The sequence below is a fragment of the Caloenas nicobarica genome, chromosome 1 (genome assembly GCF_036013445.1).
Source record: "Caloenas nicobarica isolate bCalNic1 chromosome 1, bCalNic1.hap1, whole genome shotgun sequence".
NCBI lineage: Eukaryota > Metazoa > Chordata > Aves > Columbiformes > Columbidae > Caloenas > Caloenas nicobarica.
Window position 1 is genome coordinate 12,207,294 of NC_088245.1, and position 21,481 is coordinate 12,228,774.

The following is a 21,481-nucleotide window of genomic DNA, read 5'->3' on the forward strand; positions in this document are numbered from 1 at the left end:
AGCAATAAATCTGATTTAAAATGAATAATTTGAACTGCGGAGGCATCAACATTAATTTCTGGATCCCTGATAGCGAAATAACAGCAAAGGTCTTTAAGAAACAAACCCACGAGCACAAACATTTTCTTCAAGCAAACGCCTAAGAAAATGGACGGACTTTACATTATAGCATCAAGTTAATACACGTAATACTGTACAGATGGGGTTTCCTGCTCTGGGGTTTCCTGCTGATGCTTAACAAGTTAGGCCGGCCTAAGTTTGCCGGAGTTCGTGGCACAGCGGTGGCACAGCGAGCCCCGGGCCCTGTGAGCCGGCGGGCCGGGCCTGCGGGTGCTGCCGCCGGCTCCCGGGGCTGAGCGCCCCGCTGAGGGCAGGACAGCCCGCGGGGAGCTCCCGGGAAACCAGGGGCGCTGCGGGGAGCTGCTGGGGACCGACCCACCAGGACCGGCGTAATCCCGGTCCGGGAGGAACGGCCGGGAGGCGGCTCCGCTCTCCCCTGGGGCCGTGAGCGGCGCCGGGCGCGCCCGCCAGGGGCCGCCGTGGTCGCGCTGCGCGCAGCGGCTCCCGCGGGCCCGGGGCCGGCGGGCTCGGCGGGACAGGCCCAGCCGGGCGGCCCGGGCTCGGCACCGCCTGCGGTGTGTGGCCGCACTCAGACACGGAGCTGTGCTGGCCGAGGGAGGCTGGGCTGTCCTGCCGGCAAGGTGTTCTTCTTTGATGTCGTTGTCTGTAGCGAATCTGACCCTGGTGAGCCCGCACGTCGAATCCCGTGTTCAGTTTTGGGCCCCTCACTACAGGAAAGACATTGAGGTGCTGGAGAGAGTGCAGAGAAGGGCAGCGCAGCTGCTGAGGGGCCTGGAGCACAAGTCTGATGAGGAGCGGCTGAGGGACCTGGGGCTGTTCAGCCTGGAGAACAGGAGGCTGAGGGGAGAGCTCATCGCTGTCTGCAACTGCCTGAAAGGAGGTTGGAGCGTGGAGGGGGTTGGTCTCTTCTCCCAAGTAGCAAGTGATAGGACAAGAGGAAACGGCCTCAAGTTGTTCCAGGGGAGGTTCAGATTGGACATTAGGAAAAAATTCTTCACAGAAAGGGTTGTCAGGCATTGGAACAGGCTGCCCAGGGAAGTGGTTGAGCCAACATCCCTGGAGGTGTTTAAAATATGTGTAGATGAGGTTCTTAGGGATATGGTTTAGTGCCAGTGTTAGCTTAATGATTGGACTCAATGATCTTAAAGGTCTTTTCCAACCAAAATGATTCTGTGATTCTATGTCCAAGTATGACAGCTCTTACTAGGTGGGGTTAATCCAGGTCACCTGCATCCCACTCGAGCTGGATGACCCCGCATAGTGAGCTGGATCGGTGTGTCCTCAAGGCTGGCCAATCCTTTACGTTACTTAACTGCCTCCAAAATTACCTTCTGGAATCACTGAGCATCCAAATTCAGGCACCAGCCCATGGCTGACCCTGACCCTGCTACAGACATGAAGTGACCCAGTGCCTGAATTCCCAATGAGGGCCAAAAAGTGAGGCATGAGGGTGACTACAGTCAACAGGATGTTTTCAGGGAGAGAAGGAAGAGGGAAGACCATGATACCTGCCGTATGTTTTTCATACATGGTAGACTTTTTATATTTTTCTCTCCATGTGCACACAGAAAAAACATCCTCCAATTTTTTTTTAATAGGTTATTATTCACAATGGAAAGAAATATTTGAGACCGGATGGCAACAAGAAACATGACTTTCAGAGAAAAGTTAGCCAGAAGTTTCCAAAAATCTTCCCAGAGATGTGTCTACGCTTTCCCTAGAAGAGGCACTAGATAATAGAAAACAACTTACTCGATCCCTAACCCTAATGCAATTTTTGCCTTAGCTAGAAATGAAGTTGATCCCATGACCAGGGAATGGTGAAGAAAAGGTGTCTCCAGCAGTTTGAAACCTATTCTGTACACTCAGGGACCTTCAAGTTACAGCAGAAACCTGGGCTCATGAGCCACTACTTTCCAAAACCCTGGTTGTAACCCTGATCTTGGTCCTACTTCACTTCAAAATGTCAAGCTGGCATGAGACAGGAGTCAACAAGGGGTTAAGGAAAAATAGTTTTGAGGAAAATGGTGCAAGTCCTCTTCCCAGGGAATCTCCAAGATGCAGCAGGAACCTGGGCTCTTCAGCATGCACTTTCCCAAATTCTACCCCTACTCCTGCTTTTAAATCTATCCTAGGCTAGAAATCAGGCCCAGTCCTTGAGAAGTGAATGACAGAAGGTAAAGTAGCACTTTAAACCAAGATGAGCCCTTTTCCTTTTTCTCAGGGTCCTCAATGATGCATTGAGATGTTAGGTTTCTCAAAACTGTTCTTGTCCAAACCCTAATGCTGTCACCCTAGCCGTCATTCCCAGTGCTGCACATTTCAGAGATGTGAAATTAAACATTAAATAGTAAAAAAAAGTTAAAAGACTGGATCTCTTGGAATCTCTCCTCAGATCCCTTGCAGTCTCTTCTTCCTAGTTAACAATGCCCTGTGTAGCCCCATGCATTAGTAAATACAGTATCGCTGCTGCAGGTAACAAGCCACAAGCTTTGTGTTAAGTTAACACAGGCCTGGGAGCTTGTCAGATTTTGTCTGGACTAGTCTCAACTTGCTTGGAGCTTTGTTTCAGGTTGTTTATCTGTATTGGCAATTGTCTAATGAACAGATGAGACTTACCTTTCTTGTTTAAGTTTTGCTTAGCTTTGTATAATTGGTCTGTTGTTGAACGTTTTTATATAAATAGGAATAACAAGTAATTTGGCTGTGTAGAATGAACTATCTGTGGCCCGAGGCTAATGACGAAGCATAAAGAAGTAATGTTATGGTGCAATACTGGTGGCTGTAAAGGTCTTAGCGTAGGATAATACCAGAGGCCCCAGTGCTATCAGGAGCTCACCAGTGAGGGCACTGCAAACCTAGGAGCTGGGTAAAACCAGTTGTAGGTACAACAAAAAAGAAAAGTGTCTTACGTGTTTAAGCCCTACCATAAATAGTAAAGTTATGTGCAACATAATAACTGTGGACCAAGGAAGAAAAATCAGTATAGAGCATGTTAACAAACATGTCAAAATGGGCCCATGGCCCCTAGAGCCAGGAGGAAGCAGCCATCAACATCATTATTATCCCTGCAATTTCAAAAAATAGACCTGACCTTGACTACTTTCACCTTTTCTGAAATTCAAAAGTTACAAGTGAAACCTGAGGTCTTATCTGGGATATGGACCACTTCAGCAACTAGATATCTTCACATGCATTCTATACTTCTCTTTCCTAGGTTTCTGTCAGTCTTCTTCCTCTTTTCTCTTTTAAATAAGTGTTTACGTTTACAGCGTTCCCATTCTTTCTTCTGTTTTCCTGCATCCAATCCCAGGAGGCATCCAGAGGCATTAAAGATCATAGAATCATAGAATGGTTTTGGTTGAAAGCGACCTTGAAAGACCAGCTAGTTTGACCCCCTTTGCCATGGGCAGGGACATCTTCACAAGGTCAGGTTGCTCAAAGCCCCATCCAGCTTAACTTTGAACACTTCCAGGAATGGGGCATCCACAACTTCTCTGGGCCACCTTCTCCAATGTTTGACTCCTTTTATCATAAAAGAGGGAAAAAAGAAATCTCAGCTCTTCCCTTGAGAACTGCCAATAAGCAAAGCCTTAGAGAACAAAACAAGTTATCCTGTGATGTACTTACTTTTGCACTGCTTTATCTTTGAAGATGAAACACTTCTCAAGGCCCTGATTTAGCAAAAACATCAGTCACTGAGACTTTAAGCAAGTGAGACTGCTTTATGTAGAGCCACTGTACTGGGGCCAAAATGACCAGGGAGGCCACTCAGGAAACACCCGAAGAATTTTTTTCTCCCTGGAGATTACAAGGAATTTTTCTACATTGGCCCTAGGAGCAAACAACTGATGTGGAAAGGTCACACTCCTTCTCAACTCTGAGTCAGCCACTCATTCTTATAAATTGAATTAAAGACTCTGCAGTCCATTATTTCATCCACTGAGACATGTAAATCTTATTAGTGTCAATGAAGGTTGCAAGACACTCAGAAGATATAATATACCCTTCATATAATGTGTATCTGTAAGATACATTACATGTCCTAAAACCACTTTCTGTTACATTGTAGAAAACCCGCCATAAATACAGCCCTTTTCTATAACATTTTAAAAGCATAGGAATGGCATATAAATCACAGGACAGTGAGACTCCAATGATGGGCATTGTGAAAGCTTCCTGTCCTGGGTTCAGTCCATTAAAAACAAATCATAAATTCTGAAGAAGCATGTAGGGGGATCATGGGAGACCTAAGATCAAAGGGCACCTACATCCCGAACATGCTTTGATCAAAACTTCTACCTGTGCTTAGTCACGGGAGCAAATCCTGTCCACACAGGAGCAAGAAGCTGTAAAATGAATTTATCCAGCCAGGAGATGCATTCATATGGGATCTTACTCAGAAGATACAAAACTACAATTTGCTACCTAGCAGCACTGTTGAGTGGCTGGTTTTGTGTCGGCAGGATGTGTAGAGAGGGATGAGATGGGCTGATACTCTGCTCAGTCTATGAGGAGAAAGAAGCCGGTAGACCTGAGAATATTTTTACAAGTTGTGCGTGTTGATTGAAGCTGCGCTTAAGAACTGCAGCTTAAGGGGACATCATGTTCATGCCTATTACAAATAGTAATTTATGAAAAGGAAACCTTAATGTCTCTCTTAGGTATCTTTTTTTCCCTGTAAAACAGGCGGTTGGTTAGTTTGTGAGCTTCACCTGCTGTAGTTATAGGTGGATCACGTCACGCCACTGAGTTTTGATCAGGGGTCACCATGAATTAAATTAGTGGTTTGTTCTGCTTAACATCAATAACATGATGTACTCTAGGGGATATTTTTCCTTGTGCTTAGTTTGATCTGATAACTTTTTTCTCTCTTATTGTACTATTATTGGAAAACAAATACAAACCTTGTTTAGGAGTTCTGCTTAAAATCAATGTTCACTATATTATATTAGTAATAAAACAGCAATTAGCACTTAGTTTATATGTTGGGTCTCTGAGAATTTCCACTGAATTTTTTTGTATATGTGTCAACATCTAAGTATATTTTCTTCTCTCTTTCCTTGTTCTTATTTTACATGGGATCAATAATGACTTTGTTGAATAATGCGTCTTGTTGTATATTCTAATGTGCTGCAATTCAGTGCTTAGAATAGAGAACGGTTAGAAAAAACAGGGTTTCTTCCACTGAAAAAGAGAAGCCATTAGTTAAATAGAGACTGTAAGTAGAACTCACATGAAAGTAAAATGAAAGCTAGATCTTAATAAAATAAATTACACTTCTTCTTTGGAATAAACAAGCTGTCATTTACTTTATAGCTCTTTTACAGTCAGTGTTTCTCATAATATGCAATCTGAAATTCTAAATAAATCTCCCTCTGAAAAGCCACATGAGGCAGAGAAAATACTTGTACTATTATAACAATTTTGGGGCTACAGAGAACAGGAACTACAGAAAGAAGGTGAAAGTGGCCAGGCTCTAAAGGAAAGCGCATTAAATGAAGGACAGGTACATTTTCAGGCAAAATAACACCCATTTTCTCCTTTTCAAAACTGGGGGGGGGTTATTATTTTTGTGTATTATAGCTGAAAAGTTTCAAAGCTCAGACAAAACAGCTTGTTTTGTTGAAATAAAATATTTTGATAGATCCTAACTATTTCCCTTTTCATGTGTGAAGAACTACCAGCATCTGTTAAACAGAAACAAACACAAATACTGAAAATCTCAGAATCTTCCCTGATGAGGAACGCCCATTCTCTGCACATCCCTAGGCAGCAGCATTCTTTTTTTCAGAGCTGATTTGCCTCAGCAATGCTTTACCAAGTCTGACTTTGCACCAGCAGAGAGCAGTAGTAGCCCCATCATGAAGGGCTGGACCCTGCAAGATCAAAGTGGGGTTTGTGTGTTTTAGGAACGCGGTGGGGGCTGTGGGCACTAATTTATAGGTGACATCCAGAAAGTTTTCTCAAAATCAAGTCTGTTTGCTGTACCTTGATCCTCCCAGCTCGGGGTCTGCACAGGTAATGACTCGGTATTTTGCTGTTCTCATTTGTATTTTACTTTAGGTTCACAGGATCGCTGACAAATTCTGCCTACAATATTTCCTTAAACTTATCATCCCTGAGATCACAAGTATGAAGGAGCCACTTCTTTCCCCTTTCAATATTTAATATGGAGTTGCTTTTAACTTCTGTTTACTGAATTTAGGTGTATTAAATTTTCTTCCACAAAGCAATATTTACATACATTTACCATGGTGTTTATACTATAACAAGATTTCTACCTTTTAAAAAGGCTCTTTGTGCAAACAGAAACCTTCTGGTTCCACCAGGCCCCAGTAAATGCGTGTTTACATTATCTCTGTGATCTGTAACAACCGAGCACCCAACTGAGCTCCTACAGATTTATGAGTGCAATGGATCCTTGAGGTTAAGATATCAAACATCCACTTGCTAATTGTGACATTAATCTCACGCTGCTGCTGAGATGTTAATGCTGTACTAGTGCCACGTTGCCATTTAAAGTCATTTCATCCTGTAGTGGAAGTCATGTGGTTCTGCCTGCTGGTACAGATCCAACAGATGGATTGTGAAGGAGTAGGAGGCAGAAAGCAAAATGCAAACAGATTCACTGATTTTAAAGTACAGCATATTCAAAGATTGCATTTGCTTTTAGATTTCTCAGTTCTTAAACACCCAAAATAAGGTGGCGGCTCTCATTGTAGCATAGTCAGCTCAGACATCCAGACCTGGGTGCTGGGAGATGCTTGTGTCCTGCAGTTTACACAGGGCAAAGGGATTTAGACACAGGCAAGCAGCTCTTGAAGAAAAATTCACTCCCCTAAGTACAGTAGTGAAGTTCCCTACAAAATGAGAGAGAAGAATTCAGCAAGTCAGAGGGAGGTCGCAAGAGCCAGCATGCTGCAGAAGGAGCTCGTTGCAGTCAATAGGAAATCCTGTAGAGAAGGTTTTGCTGCAGAGAGATTGACTTTTCTAAATGTAAGTGGGAACCCAGACACCTCTTTGAAGGAGAATCTAATACCAAAAAGGACTTTGCTGCCTACGTCCCTTTGGGAAGGGACTTGAGCTCTTTGCTGGAAGTACTCAGGACTTGGTAGAATTGGGCCCTGAAATGTTACTCGCTTCATAAATGGGTTCTGCAACAAGAACAACCTACAGGATTCATGAAAATAACCTAGTGACAAACGTCTGAATGTCTCTCAACGTTTCCATTTTCCTAATGTTCACTGAATGCTAAAATCAAATAATATCCACCTAATGGCAGAGAGCAGCAACGTATCATAGAATTTGCATGTAGAATCAAAATAAGCCAAAAATCCACACATTGAGTAGTCATAAAGAGAATGCTGAGAAAATGTATTGCACAGAACACAATTCCGAGGCAATGGAACATGTGGTAGCTTTAAAGGTATTTTCATAGCCCCCACCCCCCCCGATAAAAAGCTTACATATGCTTTCTAGTGAAAGTTTGTATAATACGTCAAATTCTGACAGACATGAGGCCAAGAGGGAAAAGTCGGGAAAGCTGCAGCCCATTCGAGGGAAGCAGCTGCTTTCATCTGGAACTGACTGAGAGCTGTCATGACTGAAAAAATGTTAGCCAAGAAATAACTTGCACTTAGCATCTCATAAAAGGTTCAGCCTGTTCTCTCTCCTTCTCCCTCTCTGTGAATAGTTTATTAGGAAGTGAATTTTCCTGCTCAAATTGCATCAACTGCAGGTCAGATTTTTTTAGCTTCTGCAGTAATGGATTCATCTTCTTAACCTCACTGTTTAGCTTCTGTCTCCTCAAGGTTTCAGTATTATACAGCATTCTACAATACAAAATAATACCGTTAATGTAATCAGTGCTGTGAAATGAGATTAATAATGACTGTTCAATCTGGCAGGCTGAAACAGAGGATTCCTCATGCACAGGAGAGATTCTGTACTGCTAACACTGAGTTTTCCTTTCCCAGGTTCATTAGCTCTGCTTCTTCCTCTGAAGAAAGTGATTTGCGGTGAAACATTTTGCACTTCGGCAATTCTGTTTGATGAAAAACATGCAATGTAAGGAGAGCAGATCTTGCCATCAGTTTCTTCCAGACAAGCCTGCAGTCTTCAGTGGGACTGCATCAAATCTCCATTTCATGTTTTCAGAGCACTGTACAAAACATTTTGAACACTTGCCAGGTAACCCTTTGTGTTGTCTGAGGAGGGGTCCAGGTCAGCAACACCAGCTGACCACAAACAAAAAGAAGCTCAAGCAGACCATTAGAATAGTGTTTTCCCCCACACCTCGTGACAAGCAATCCAAAGGATTTTGAACCTTCTGGAAGGGATTTTTTTTTTCCCCCATTCCATTTTCCAAATTTCCTAGGGGCAAGATGACCTGGATAATTTTGCTGAAGGTGGCTATACCTTGACACTGATTATACGGAGAGTTTCTGGAAACTATACTTCCAACTTTGACCTCTCAGCACGTTAGCTGAATACAGGTGAGGTGAGGATGCTAGGCCAGCTCTGGCTGGAAAAGAAATGGCTAAAGCAAACTTGGCCCACAAGATGAAGTGCCGTCACTGGACATAAGTCAGAACAAAGCAGTGTGCCAAAATGTGCATGTGTGCATACACGCAAGCATCTTTATATGAGAATATGAAAAGTTTATGGGTTGCTTTTGATATATTCCATTTTACAGAGCCCTCCTGGGAGTAAAAAATCCCAACCCCTCCATCTGTATGCAATAGACATTTTCTCCTAAACAATTCTGAACTGCAACATACCATTTTCTGCAGCTACAAAAATTACAGCACAGTTAGGGAGCTGCTAAACCAACAGCATGAACAACATGAAGCTTTAAACTGATAATGATTTGAAGGCTTTTCTTAGCCGTAGCGAAGTGTTTCTTGTGCTTCTTGTAACCTGTAATAAAGAGTCAAACTTTACCCCCCAAAATTGTGGGGCAGGCATTTAAAGAGACAAAGCCATCATTTGCTGTGGAACTTTCTATTTAAGGCTCTGCTCTTCAGCACTTGCAAAGAACAGTGCAGATTCATGTTTATCCTCTAGCTCCCTGAAGACAAGAATTTTGTGTGAACTAGGGCTATTATGAGAGGTATTGTTTATGAGTTTGTAGAGCTGCCATTATAAACACGGGCCTGCCTTGTGTGCATCAGATCTTTATATAAAGACTTTGAAGAAGGTGGGACTATCCTCCACAGAGAGATACAGGCTAGGGTTTTGTGGGAGATGGGTCTGGGGAGGTGGGGTCTGGTGGCTGGGAGAGTGTGGAAAGGGCAAGGGTGATCTTTATTCCTAGAAACCGATGGCCTTTTGAGATGTCAAGATGACACAGCTGTTCCTCCTTCACCCTTTCCAGGCCCTTCAAAGGTTCTCTGAAATTACATCGGCTGCCCGTGGAAAAATTCACCATGATACACACTTAGTGGCTGAACAGACATCTGGTCAATTCAGCCTCCTTTCGGCTACAAGAAACAATGCACAACACAGGAGCGTGGGGGAATTGTAAAGGTGGTGACTGAAGAAATAGCTCCCTTCAAAAGAAAGGGCAAAAAAAGCTTGGAAAGATATTTCTCCTCCCTCCCCAATTCTCCTGAGTGCACACAGGTGCTTTAAGAGGCAGCTGAAGCAGCACAACGCCTCAGGGCTGGCGTTACACACCATCTCTTGCAAACTCCGTCAGAGCAGGGTGCTGGGGCTGGAGCTGAGGCTGTGGGGGACACGGCACCACCTGAGGATGGCAGAATGGCTCCTCCAGCTCAGCTTCTGCTTGCTAATTTTAAATAGCAGATTCAGTTACCTTTATTCTGATAGGGGTTACATAAAACAACAGTAGTAGCCAAATGTCTTCACCAGTGTTCCCATCAGGTCTAGCACTGGGATAAAGTTAGCCATGCTGGGAAATCCTTAGAAAAATGTCCTTGATGTAGGGTAGACTGCTGAAAAAAAGAAGGGAGAGAGGCATCTCCTGCTAACTCTTCTGTTTCAGTGATGCACAGTAACTTTTACCTTTGCTGATTTAAAGAATAGGAGACTGTCTATGTGTTCACTGAGCTCTCTTTCCTTTAGTGACTGCTTTTTAGCTGGCAACGCTGGACTCAATGCCTCTCTTTGACACAGGATTTTATTTTAGACTTCGGGAACTACGTTAAGTGAGGTTTCTTGGGTAACCTCTGTTCAGGCAGCTGGTGTGATCCCTTAGAGCACTGGCCAGTGCCTGTTCTCATGCTGCAATACCCACCATTGCTGAATATGATCTTTTAAATCCAACCAGAATTAACGATTCATAAGTGGTCTTATAGGAAGTCCAGCACATTTCATCTTCCCTAACAGTTGCTTCCAAAGAGATTTGGTATATGTGTGTGAGTCCAGATGAACAAGAATTACAGTACATCAGTAGCACCAGTCTGTAGCTCTGTGGAGCTGAGAGAAAAGTATTTTTACAGCAAAAGACTGCTCTATCATCTGTCCACAGGCAAGATGAAGGAATTATTTGCTTTCACTGGAGCCTGGTGGGTTTAGGATGCAGTGAAATAGGTTTTAAAAGTGGACACCGATCCTGCCTGCTCATGGAAGAATGGTGATTGACACCTGCTGAAAAATAGTTTCTCTGAACCTACTTAGAACTCCCCTAACATGAGTCTCAGATAGGAGGAAGCAGTGAAATTCCAGGTAACCACAAACCCTGGTACAAATCCCAGCAGTTCTGGAGGCATTACACATAGCATTAAGGGTATGGAAGCTGGGTCTAAATGATAGACAGACCGTCTGAGCTGGAAGTGCTGTTGACTGATACCAGTAATCAGTGCTATTCCTGTCAGTGATTATACACAGTGCTGCCGTTACCAAAGGCAGCATCTATCAAAAATGGTTTTAAATTCCTGATTTAGACTACTGCAGCTGGAAACATTTTAAGCAACCAATGCACTTCCCTCTACAGATGAGCTGAGAGGATGGAAGCTGCATTTCAAAAGAATTTCAGGACTTCAATGTTTGACTTGATTCCGATAGGAATCAGTGTTCTAGATTTTTCCTTGAAGATAAGTCAAGATAAGTACAAAAACAAAAAAGCTGGAGTCATTCTCAATGTTTACTTTTGGCAAAACTGAAATATTTTCACACTGACTTTTTAAGATATGATATTTGGGTAGTTAAAAAAAATTTAAAAAGCTTTACTAACTAAACAGGAATCAAAATGTCGTGCTCTGATTCTGTCCAAATAAAATGTCTAAACATTGCTAGAATCCTTTTCTTTGGAGAAACTCTGGAGAGATCAATCTGATTTTACAATGTGTTTTAGATCCAGTTGAAAGCATATTCAAATGCAAAATCAAAATTGCTCTCAGCAGTACTACTTGGGATACAAAAGTTCATCTAATTGGCATCCACCAGGATGCTTATTTGCTCATTCAGTATGAGAGACCAATTTACAAAGAAAAATTACATCCTCTGAGTAGAATAGGAACCCTGACATGAGACTCAGCTTTTCAATGATTGTTTTCAATGCAAATAAGGTTTCAAAGGACTGATCTGAGAAGAAAAAAAAAAAAAACATACAAAGAAGTGAACAAGCTTCTTCCTGTCTCATTTTGCATGACAGTTTGAATTACTAATATGAAATATGAAGGTAAAATAAATGTTCTTAAAATTATAGGGCCCTTTACACATTACCTCTCTGTCTGTCCCTCTGTTCAGTGAAGATGCAAACAAAGGTTTGTCGGTAGGTTCATTCATTTTGAAATATGAATGGAGATGAGAGGGCTCTACTCTCCTTCCCTGGTCAGCAGCAGAACAGGGGCTGACTGAGCTGAAACTTTAATTAAAGCCCTGTCAAGACAGCACAACTTCCTCTGAGCATCTTTTTATGAGTTTTACATAATATAAACCACAAGTAAAGCATCTATTACACAGTGACTTGTGATTACTTTGTGGCTTATGGTCGGTGTCTGTCTGCAGAGACTGTGTACGACAAAACCATATAGAAGACAGACCTAGTACTGCAAATAGTATCACTAAGTATCTTATATTTAAGTGCACTTTGCAATATAAATAGAGCAGATGATGCTCTTCTGGGAGAAGTTACCCAGTTTATCAAAAGCACTTCTTGAGTTGCTACATCACACTTAACCTTGTCGCTATACTTAAAGAACTATTCCTTATATAAATACCCTATTAATACCACAGTCATCAGCTTGTTCTCATTGTCAGAGAGGGACCTAATGCAATTCATAAACAGAACAGAAAACAGACTGTAGAATGAGGTGTTGTATCTATGATAAATCTCCATGGCCTCCTTATGGGAACAATGACATTTTTAGAAGACTCCATGCTAGCTGAGATAAAGTCTGTATTTTGCTGATGGGGGGGAAAAAGAGGTAGTATTTCTTCTTGCTTGGAAGGCATTCAGATGCTGCACTGACAGGCATAATAGAAATGCCCACATAGATTAGAGCAAGAGAAAGAGAGAAAGACCGCAGAGCCAGAGCTCTGCAGATAATCATAACATAATAGGAATATTAGATCACTGCAAATTTTTCTCTCTGTTTCTGTCTGCTGGACTTTTTCTCCAGGCAGTTTTTAGGATGTGATTCTATTTTTCCTCTTCTCAATCGTAAGAATGTAAATTTGTAATCGGAATCAGTGGGAAAGAGAGGCAGCTGCCTGTCCTACCTTGGGGATCTAGTTTATATCACACAGACTACACAGCTTTAGGGGAGTGTTCTGGGCAGGGTGACGAATGTACAGCTATAAAATCTGAGCTGATTCCTGATGTCATTTTACAGCCAGACTGTCAGAAGAATGTGAAACTGACCTTGCATCAAAATATTTCAAGTCTATTCATGATCTTTTCTTCACGCAGTTTAGCAGGGGGTTTTGCTGTGGCGGTATATTCCTCAAGCGGAAGATGCTGTAGGTACAACCTGCTGCCTTTTCCCATCAGGAGCCACCCCCGGAGTCCTGCTGGAGACACAGACCAGACCCAAGGGACCTGCCACCCCCTCGACTGCCCGTCTTTGTTACTCTCTTTTCCCCGACTTCTTTGCACCACGGCTATGAGCTCCTCCTGCCAGAGGCATCAGTGAGGTGCTGCCATTCCCTGTACGCTCTGGTGTAAATCCCAGATGATTCCAGTGGACTTAGGAGATTTATTTTGGATCTACACTGAATTTGCTGATAGCAGGGTGCTCTTCTTAGCCTCTGGTTTAAAAAAAAGTGGCAAAGCAAATAGATTTCGGAAGAAAGTTCAAACAGGTGACAACCTTTACACGTCGAGGAACTTTCCCATTCATTTTCATGAGATGACCCAAGTGTACAAACATGGGTGAACAGGCATTTGCAGGCTTAATCTCTGATGTGTTACTAATATAGTAACACAGAAGTTAAACTGCATAACTTCACATTTGAAAGATAGAAAGCAGCTGACATTACCATTTCAAAACAATAAAAGCAGGCCATATAATAAAAACAACTGTATAAATTAAGAAAATATTTTCTATGACATACTTCAAAATCCTTTCAAAATATTTTAATAAAGTAAGTTTAAAAATATACAGCTTCCTAGCAACTGAATTCCTTCCAAACTTCTGCAAATCTCAAGATCTGACCTCTGTATTTCCATTTCACTTATCAGAATTTCAGTCATCTGAAGTCCCAAAGGTCTCTGTGTTTTTGTAGGCATCAAGGACTTTCTATAAATTATTTCCTGCTTTCCTCAAGAAATTTCAAAGCTTTTTGTGATTGAAGGAACTTCTTGCGTGCTTGTCTGTTTTGTTTGAATCTATTTGAAACTTGAGAAAATAACAATGGAAACAGAAAAAGTGATCCAGCCTTACTTTATTCAGTGCACTTAAAAAGATAAATCCTCTATTAGGTGACTGTTGTTATCCTTAACACATGAAAGTGTCAGAATTCTGGGAAAGTATTCTTTCCAAAATAACTTGTGTATAAGGAGTGGGATATTGGCTACCAAGGGAACGCCATGAATAAGAAAAAGTACATCATAATAGCATTTTTTCACATTTGTATTTTCCGTGACCTCCAAACTGCTCACACAAACACATGCACACAGAAAAGTACGGGTTACAGATAGCAAAGTAAAAACGTCTGCTCTGCCTCTTTTGTAAGAAGAGGGAAACAATCAGTCCTCAGAAGCACCCTCAAAACTAGCAAGACATTAATTGAAAATAAAAGATGGAACATTTGAATGATGTAGAAGAAGTAAAGACATACAGGGTGTTTCAGAGATCAAAAGTCACAAAACAGACATCCCTACGGTTGGGTGCGGATAGATGCAAGGGAGAAGTGGGTCATCTGTGTGCTGGACTGTCATAATAAACACCATTCCTCAGCTGGTAAAATTCCCCTTTAGCATGGCTAATTGGAACTTGCTCTTCAGCAAATGAACTGTATTCATACAGCTTCCAGGTTCAAATTGGCTTTTGCTTGTTGTATAGATGAGGGGAGCAAGGTCAACTGCAGCTGCACATGAAACCACACCTTAAAAGTCAAAATATTTACATTGGTTTTTTAAAAAATAATATCCTTAGGTATGATTTTACAAAATAACCCCAAACAAAGTCTGAGAAAAATCCAATCTGTTAGGTGATCTGCTTCATTGTGGGAGAACTCCACCTCCAAGTATGAAAGATGGAAGAAAGCGCGCTGTGGGCTATGTTAATCCTACTGCTGTCCTCTGTAGCTCTTCTTTGAGCTTATCTCAAGGTTAAAATCCCAGTATTGGGTACAAGCTTCTAGTTAGATAGAGGCTGCTGGTCTGACCCAGAAGAGCCATTATGCTTCCCAATGTGAAACCTGGTGCGGTCAATGGAACCAACCTTGTAAAGTTCAGCCCTTCTCAGAGCAGATACTCCACAGGAACTGGTGGCTCTGCTGGCCTTTCTACAGGCCAAAAGTCAATAAATGAGACTCTGGCTGTTCATTTCAGGTTCTAAAAAGTTCCATGCTTGAGACTCTTCTGCTGTGCTGGTGAAACTTCTGCTGCTTGATGGTGATGCTGTTCCAGCCCTGCCATTCTGCTGCTTACCGATATGAGACACGGCATTTCTGGACAAGGAATTGATCTAATGGTGAGTCAAAAAAGCACTAGTAGAAAAGTCTAATGCAAAGTGATACCTGACATAGTCCAGTCGGTTATGACTATCATGCTTTTGATTAACTTATATATATTTATCTACACATTAAACTTTTCATATGTATAAATGTGTGCCCATTAAACACTATGTGAAAAGATAGAAAATATAGTTTTATATATGAGTATCTGCTTGTTGCGTAGTTTTATGAGATAAACAACAGCTCCTTTTTGTCTCAGTTGTAGAATACATCACAATGGAATTTTCTCTTAGTCAGATTTTCCATGACCTCCAAACTACAAAAAATAAAAATGGTAAAATGAAAAAACCTAAGAAGGGCTAGTCTGAACAATCAGCTAAGTTCCAAACTGGTTTCTGCTGGGGGAAAAAAAAAGAAAAAGGTCCTCTTATTACTCTTCACAGAATGATTAGTAGACTCCAATTGAAAACCATACTAATATTGCATATTAAAATGATAACACATGACCTCAATTTAAATTATAATTGGATTTCCAGAAGTGAATTCACTTTGCAGTCTGATACATTTAGATCTCAATTACAAGGGCTTGCACACTTTATTTCTCAGTGAGAGAACAGAGTTTTTTATTAGTGCTTTTTTTTCCCCTTTGTAGACGAAAAGAAAGGAAAAATGAAGGGAAGCACACACTTCACTCAAATCTCTACAATGACATGAAGGATGCCACAGGAGATAGAGATCATAGTTCTGGTGACATTCACTTAGGCTCTACATCTGTAATATATTCTCCTATTCAAAAAAGTCTTTCTTGAGTGTGAATTATTGATATCTTCCTGTGAGATGTGTTTTTTACCCAATGTATTTAACGTTTTCTCCTAATCATTGAAGAGCTACTGCCATTAAATAGTTCCTGGCATGTTATTTTGGCTCTTTGATATATCAATAGCAGGACCTGTGTGAGATTTTTTCTCAAAGGCTTGTTAATACGTAGACTTTGTTCTCTTCCAGAATTTCAAGCTGTGATATATGCACTATTAGGAGCAACCAAAACAGTATGTAAAAGGATGTTTGAGCACCTGAATTCCTCTTTCAGGGCAGGAGTACAGTTGTTTCATCATTCTATATCTGTTTCAGCTAGGGGATAAGGTGACATGTGATACTGATTATTTCATTTTGCTCTAGTCCTGATGCAAAATGGCCAACTAGATAAGGAGAATAAGATTCTCACTCTCTTCTCTTTCCGTTGGCAAGAGCAGGGTTTAAACTCTTTCTTAACTTCCCATCTCCCTAAAAAGGTATGGCGACCTTTTATTCTTATCAGAAGATTTAAAACAAACAAGCAAACAAACAAAAACCAAAACAAACCAAAACAAACTAAAAAAAGGAACAGCACCACCAAATACAAGGAGAAAGATCACAGTCTGAATGTTTTAATTGCCTAAGCAATACCATCTGGAGCAAAGCAAGATGAAATCAGCAGATATCCTGCAACATTTCTTGGGTGTGAAAGATAACCCATTTCAGCACAATTCCTCATTGGAAAAGGCAAATCTTTTCAGACACAATGGGGTTTTTCACTCTGGTGGGAGGTATCAGTGTAGCCACAGTCACAAGACAGCCACTGTCGGATCCCTAAGCAAAACAAAAACATTTTTTGTACTAGTTGAAAAAGTTTCTCAGTCCATAGCTGCATCCACATTCCACTGCATTTCTCAGCAAGATCATGTGTTCCATGGACAGAGATACTAACTCCCAGTTCCTTCTCAGAGATCTCATTCTGTGTTAAGACATAAATATACAACCCAAATTTCTAAAAATTAAAGAAGTTATCTCTTTGGTGAGTTACACTTTATGTCTTCTTGGGCCTAAGGAAAGAGAAAGCAAGGGGAATGTTAGATTTGAGAAAGCTCTTAGTCTTCATGTGCTCAGCTATCCTTGCTAACACAAGGAAGGAGCTTGGACTAGACCACTTAGTTTTCATCTGATGGCTTTCCAGCAGCAACTCTGTAAGTAGAGCCCTGCTTAATGCAACCCTAAGTGAGTAGTTTTTTGCACATTCATATTCCAAGATTACAGTTCTGAGGAGAAAAGTGCCTACTTCATAACAAGTTGTCCAGTGTCGTCTCATTTTAGTAGATGCCCATCCAGGTTCTACCTACACCTCCATCAACCAACCATCATGGAAAGTCCTGAAGGAACCACTTGTCCATACCATCAGAATGCAGCGAGCAGTGAATAAGAGATAGAGAAGCTTCCATGATTCTGCATGTCTTGACCATCCATTCAATTATCCAATACCTTCTGTGGCTCTCTTTACTCCTGTTATCTTTTATCAAATATTATTTTAAAAACAAACAAAAAAACCCAAAACAACTATTTTCTAAGAATAATAGAGGATATCACTCTGATTGTGTCGTTAAGTCATAAAGGAATAGCTTCTCACAACCAACACTGCATCCCTCTGGTCCATCCAATGTAATGCCTATTAAGGTTCTTAATGCTTTTGCCACACCTGCAAGTTCAAAGGCTTACCTCCAGACTTGACATCTCCCAAACATCTTTTACAGAATCATCTCCCAGCTATAATGTTTATTGGAAGGCAATTCCACTGCCAACGTATTGGTGAACTAGACATGGCGATATCTCTAATTCTGTCATTTCCAAGGGAAAACAGGGTACAAAAGGTGGTATTATCATCTAGGGTAAATGCAGCAGGTAAATGCAGCAGGTAAATGGGACATATTTCTTTCTAATTATGCAACATATAAGTCAAGCACTTCTCATAGAAACCAATGGTGATTTTAGCCGCTTTTAGTTTACTGACAAGAAGAAAGCACATCAATGTCTGGGAATGAATGTGAGCAAATCAGTCATCTTCATGTGGCTTTTCCTGATAGCATATGGGATGGGCGATGGCGTAGGATTGCACATTGGAGATCAGGGCAGGTGGAGCTAGTGGACTCTGGCAGAAATCTTCAAGTTCATCCAGGTTAGTTAGTCAAACACTCTTGAAGCTGCTGAAGGAATCTTATCCACCTACCTACCCTGAAATATTTTCATTTTGAATCGAAAAGAATTGGGTCACAGCATATGGATTATTCATATACGTTCTAGTTGTGCCGGGAAGGGAAGCAGCAGCTTTCTAGCAGGGGGTCAGTGTTATCACAGGCAGGGTGCAGGCAGGGAAAGGGGCAGAGGTGATTGGGAAAACAAGGCGGCTGAGCCTGATGAGGAGGTGAATTACTGCGTGCAGGGAAAGCGAACACAGTGAGTAGCTCTTCCCTCAGAGCAGCTGATTGAAGTAAATTTGTGTTGCTTTTTTTACCTGCGTTATCAAACCAATATATCTTGAAAGCTGTACAGAAATAGATGAAACACTGATTTTAGAAATTTTAAAATCCCCTTTGATTTTCACCCCGTTTTTATTTCTGTCTGAGAGCTGAACAGTAGCACAGAAGCAAAATGGACCTTTAAAAGAACCTTTGTTTATAGGCCTGCTAATCAGCACAGCTCATCCACTCAGCAGAGCTCATCCACAAATCCATCACTCCAGCTAATCTTACTCCTTGGTGGTCAGCATGCTCACATTTCAGATGACCATCCCACTTCAATGGGGAGGGGTAGGGCTTCATTACATTTCCTGGTAAGGGTAATAACAGGCATTTCTCCTCAATCTCTTCTAAGATTGCTCTTGATTGCTGCTGGGGCTTCCACTTTGCATTCAAGGAGAAATATTCATACCTATAGGTTAGTACAGACTTGGAGATTTTTAATGCATCAGGGACAGGATGTTTCACTTCACAGCTTTCCTGTGGTCACCCATCTTTCTTCTTCAGCCAATCAGTTATACGCAATTCTTTCTGTGCCATGCTGCATGAAATTACATATCTGCAGGCAGATCTACCACAGAACGTGAGTTTTTTTAGTATAACAGAAAACTAGAAAGGAGCGATTTATTTGCTATTGGTAGCTTAAATATATCTTAAATTCCTCTAGGCACATACAGAGTTTGGCTTGAATTTCAGATTCAATCTTACTGAGTAGAAAATATCAATTTAATTCAGATTTCTATCACTGTGATAAAACTCCACACTCGAAATAAAACTCCTTTTACCCCCTTTTATTCAATATAGCCAATATTGTTAAAGTTTTCAGAAAGGAAAACACATGGCATGAAAACACCTCTTTACCAGACCCACTTAGAGTAAGTTGATAAAAACATAGATTTTGATGTGACATTGGGTAGAGCACATGCTCACCGAAGCCTCTCAGCCTTTCAAAGCTCAAAGCTGAAGGATTGTCTCGTTTGACAGAAAGTATAGAAGTAGGTGACAATGCTAACCTTTACTCAGGTGCATTTCACGCCTCCAAAATCAGGGAGATAAACCTGAATGCTGCAGTTCACCGATTGCTGGCATTGAGCAGTCTGGTTGGTACTTACTTTGCAATACAGGGGAAGGCACATAAAGCTTTCTCTCCCTATTACCCACAGGATCAGTCTCCTAATTATTTATATTACAAACTCATTAATGCATCTGAATCAATAAAATACACTGTAAAAAAGACTAACAGCCTCTTACCCTGAAGAGCTCACAAGTAAGCCAATAATATACTGTTTCACTTATGTGTATACAAGTTAAGCTAAGTTAAGCTTTTGTCCTTCCCTCCTGTCTCCTCTAAGGGCAGGGTCAGTATCAGACACAAGGAGGGGCAGAAAGGCAATGTGGTTAGAAAGCTGTGCACTTAGTGAACCCCCAGCCCTAAATTTTTGGCTGGGGACTCTGGTTAGCAGATCCGCTCAGGAACAATGTCCAGGGTGCCCCAACCAGCTCACAAGCCAACGCTGGGCAAAGAACCAGGGAGCCACAACTTGCTACTTACGGCTCTTGCTGATGAAGTAGAAATTTTGCCTATTAAAAAGTGAACTATGTATATTTTCAGCATCATTATTGATTGGAAAAGTTACTGATGAAGAATGTTTAATTCAATTAATCAAACAAAAGTTGGGCACAAGATGTCTTGAATAGCACCCTCTGTCTCCTTTATCTGTGCTGTTTTCCTGTGATTTTTTTCTATGAAATATTCTCTTGATTACTAATAGCTTTTTTCCTGAATTAATAACAGTAACGTGCTTATGTGCTTATTCAAGGCATATGCCCTTTCCCATAATTCAGATAAACGAGAAAAATATGGTAAGGTTAATTGTAGGATATACAGTGCACTCCGATGTTTGCACGATCAAATTAGCTGCCAATTTGACTACCGAATTTACACATTCTTCAAACCTTCCCACATGCCTAGAGATGACGGCAAATGGTGGCCAAGTGAAATCTTCCTTCACGCCATCCTCTGAGGCTGGAGCTTTCAGCTGGGTTAAGGTGACGTTTTGGGTTTCCTTTGCACTTTGGGCAAACAAAGTGTTCCATGACCTGGTCTTTAAATAAGAAGCAGCTGTTACACAGCTGGCAGCAATGATGTCATCACCTTAGTTTCACAAAATGGTATTCTAAATATAGCTCTCCAGGTCTTGGACTGTGCAGAATCATTCCATTAACATGTAGAACACATCTTCATGCTGTTTTGAAAGCTTTTACATTGTGACAGCGGCATCTCTAGAGGCTATTTTGGGCTTGCCAGAGACGCTAATGGTAGTGTTTGTTTTAGATATGTGGCTTTCTTCCAATTAATTATGGCTCTTTATGATTCATTTTGTTTGGAAATCTCTGGTAGAGATTATATGAATATGACAGAAGGTCTTCAGACAGAACATAGCAATAATAAATTGCCAAACCCTGTTAGAATGAATTGTCAGCATCCTTGCTACAAACAGATTTGGTCATTTAAATGCACCTCAGCAAGACAACAGCCTGGTAGTGGTCCACCTCATGTCATCTTAGCTTTAGTAAGAAAGAATTAGGATTTAAAATTAAGGTAATAGCAAATGCTGTAATTCTTACTAGTATCGGATTCAGGCATCACTGAATGGATTATTGATGACAGATGATTTCCACATGTAAACAGTAGTCGCCATAGGAACTGTTCATTTTCATTTTGGTACTGTATTACAGTCTGAAGCATTTTAAAATCTATAGGTAGTTTTGGGAATCTATTCAAATCCCTTGAGTAACGTGTCCCATATCAGTGGATATTTGAACAAGAAGAGTGAAGGTTACTTTATCACAGCTTGAATGTTACTGCTAGGTAAAAACAGAGAGGAAATTAATTGTTCTTTCGTATCATAAGTGTGGTATTCATACACTGCAAAGAAATACAAATTGTGATATAGAAATTTTGATAAATCTGAACAGCAGTT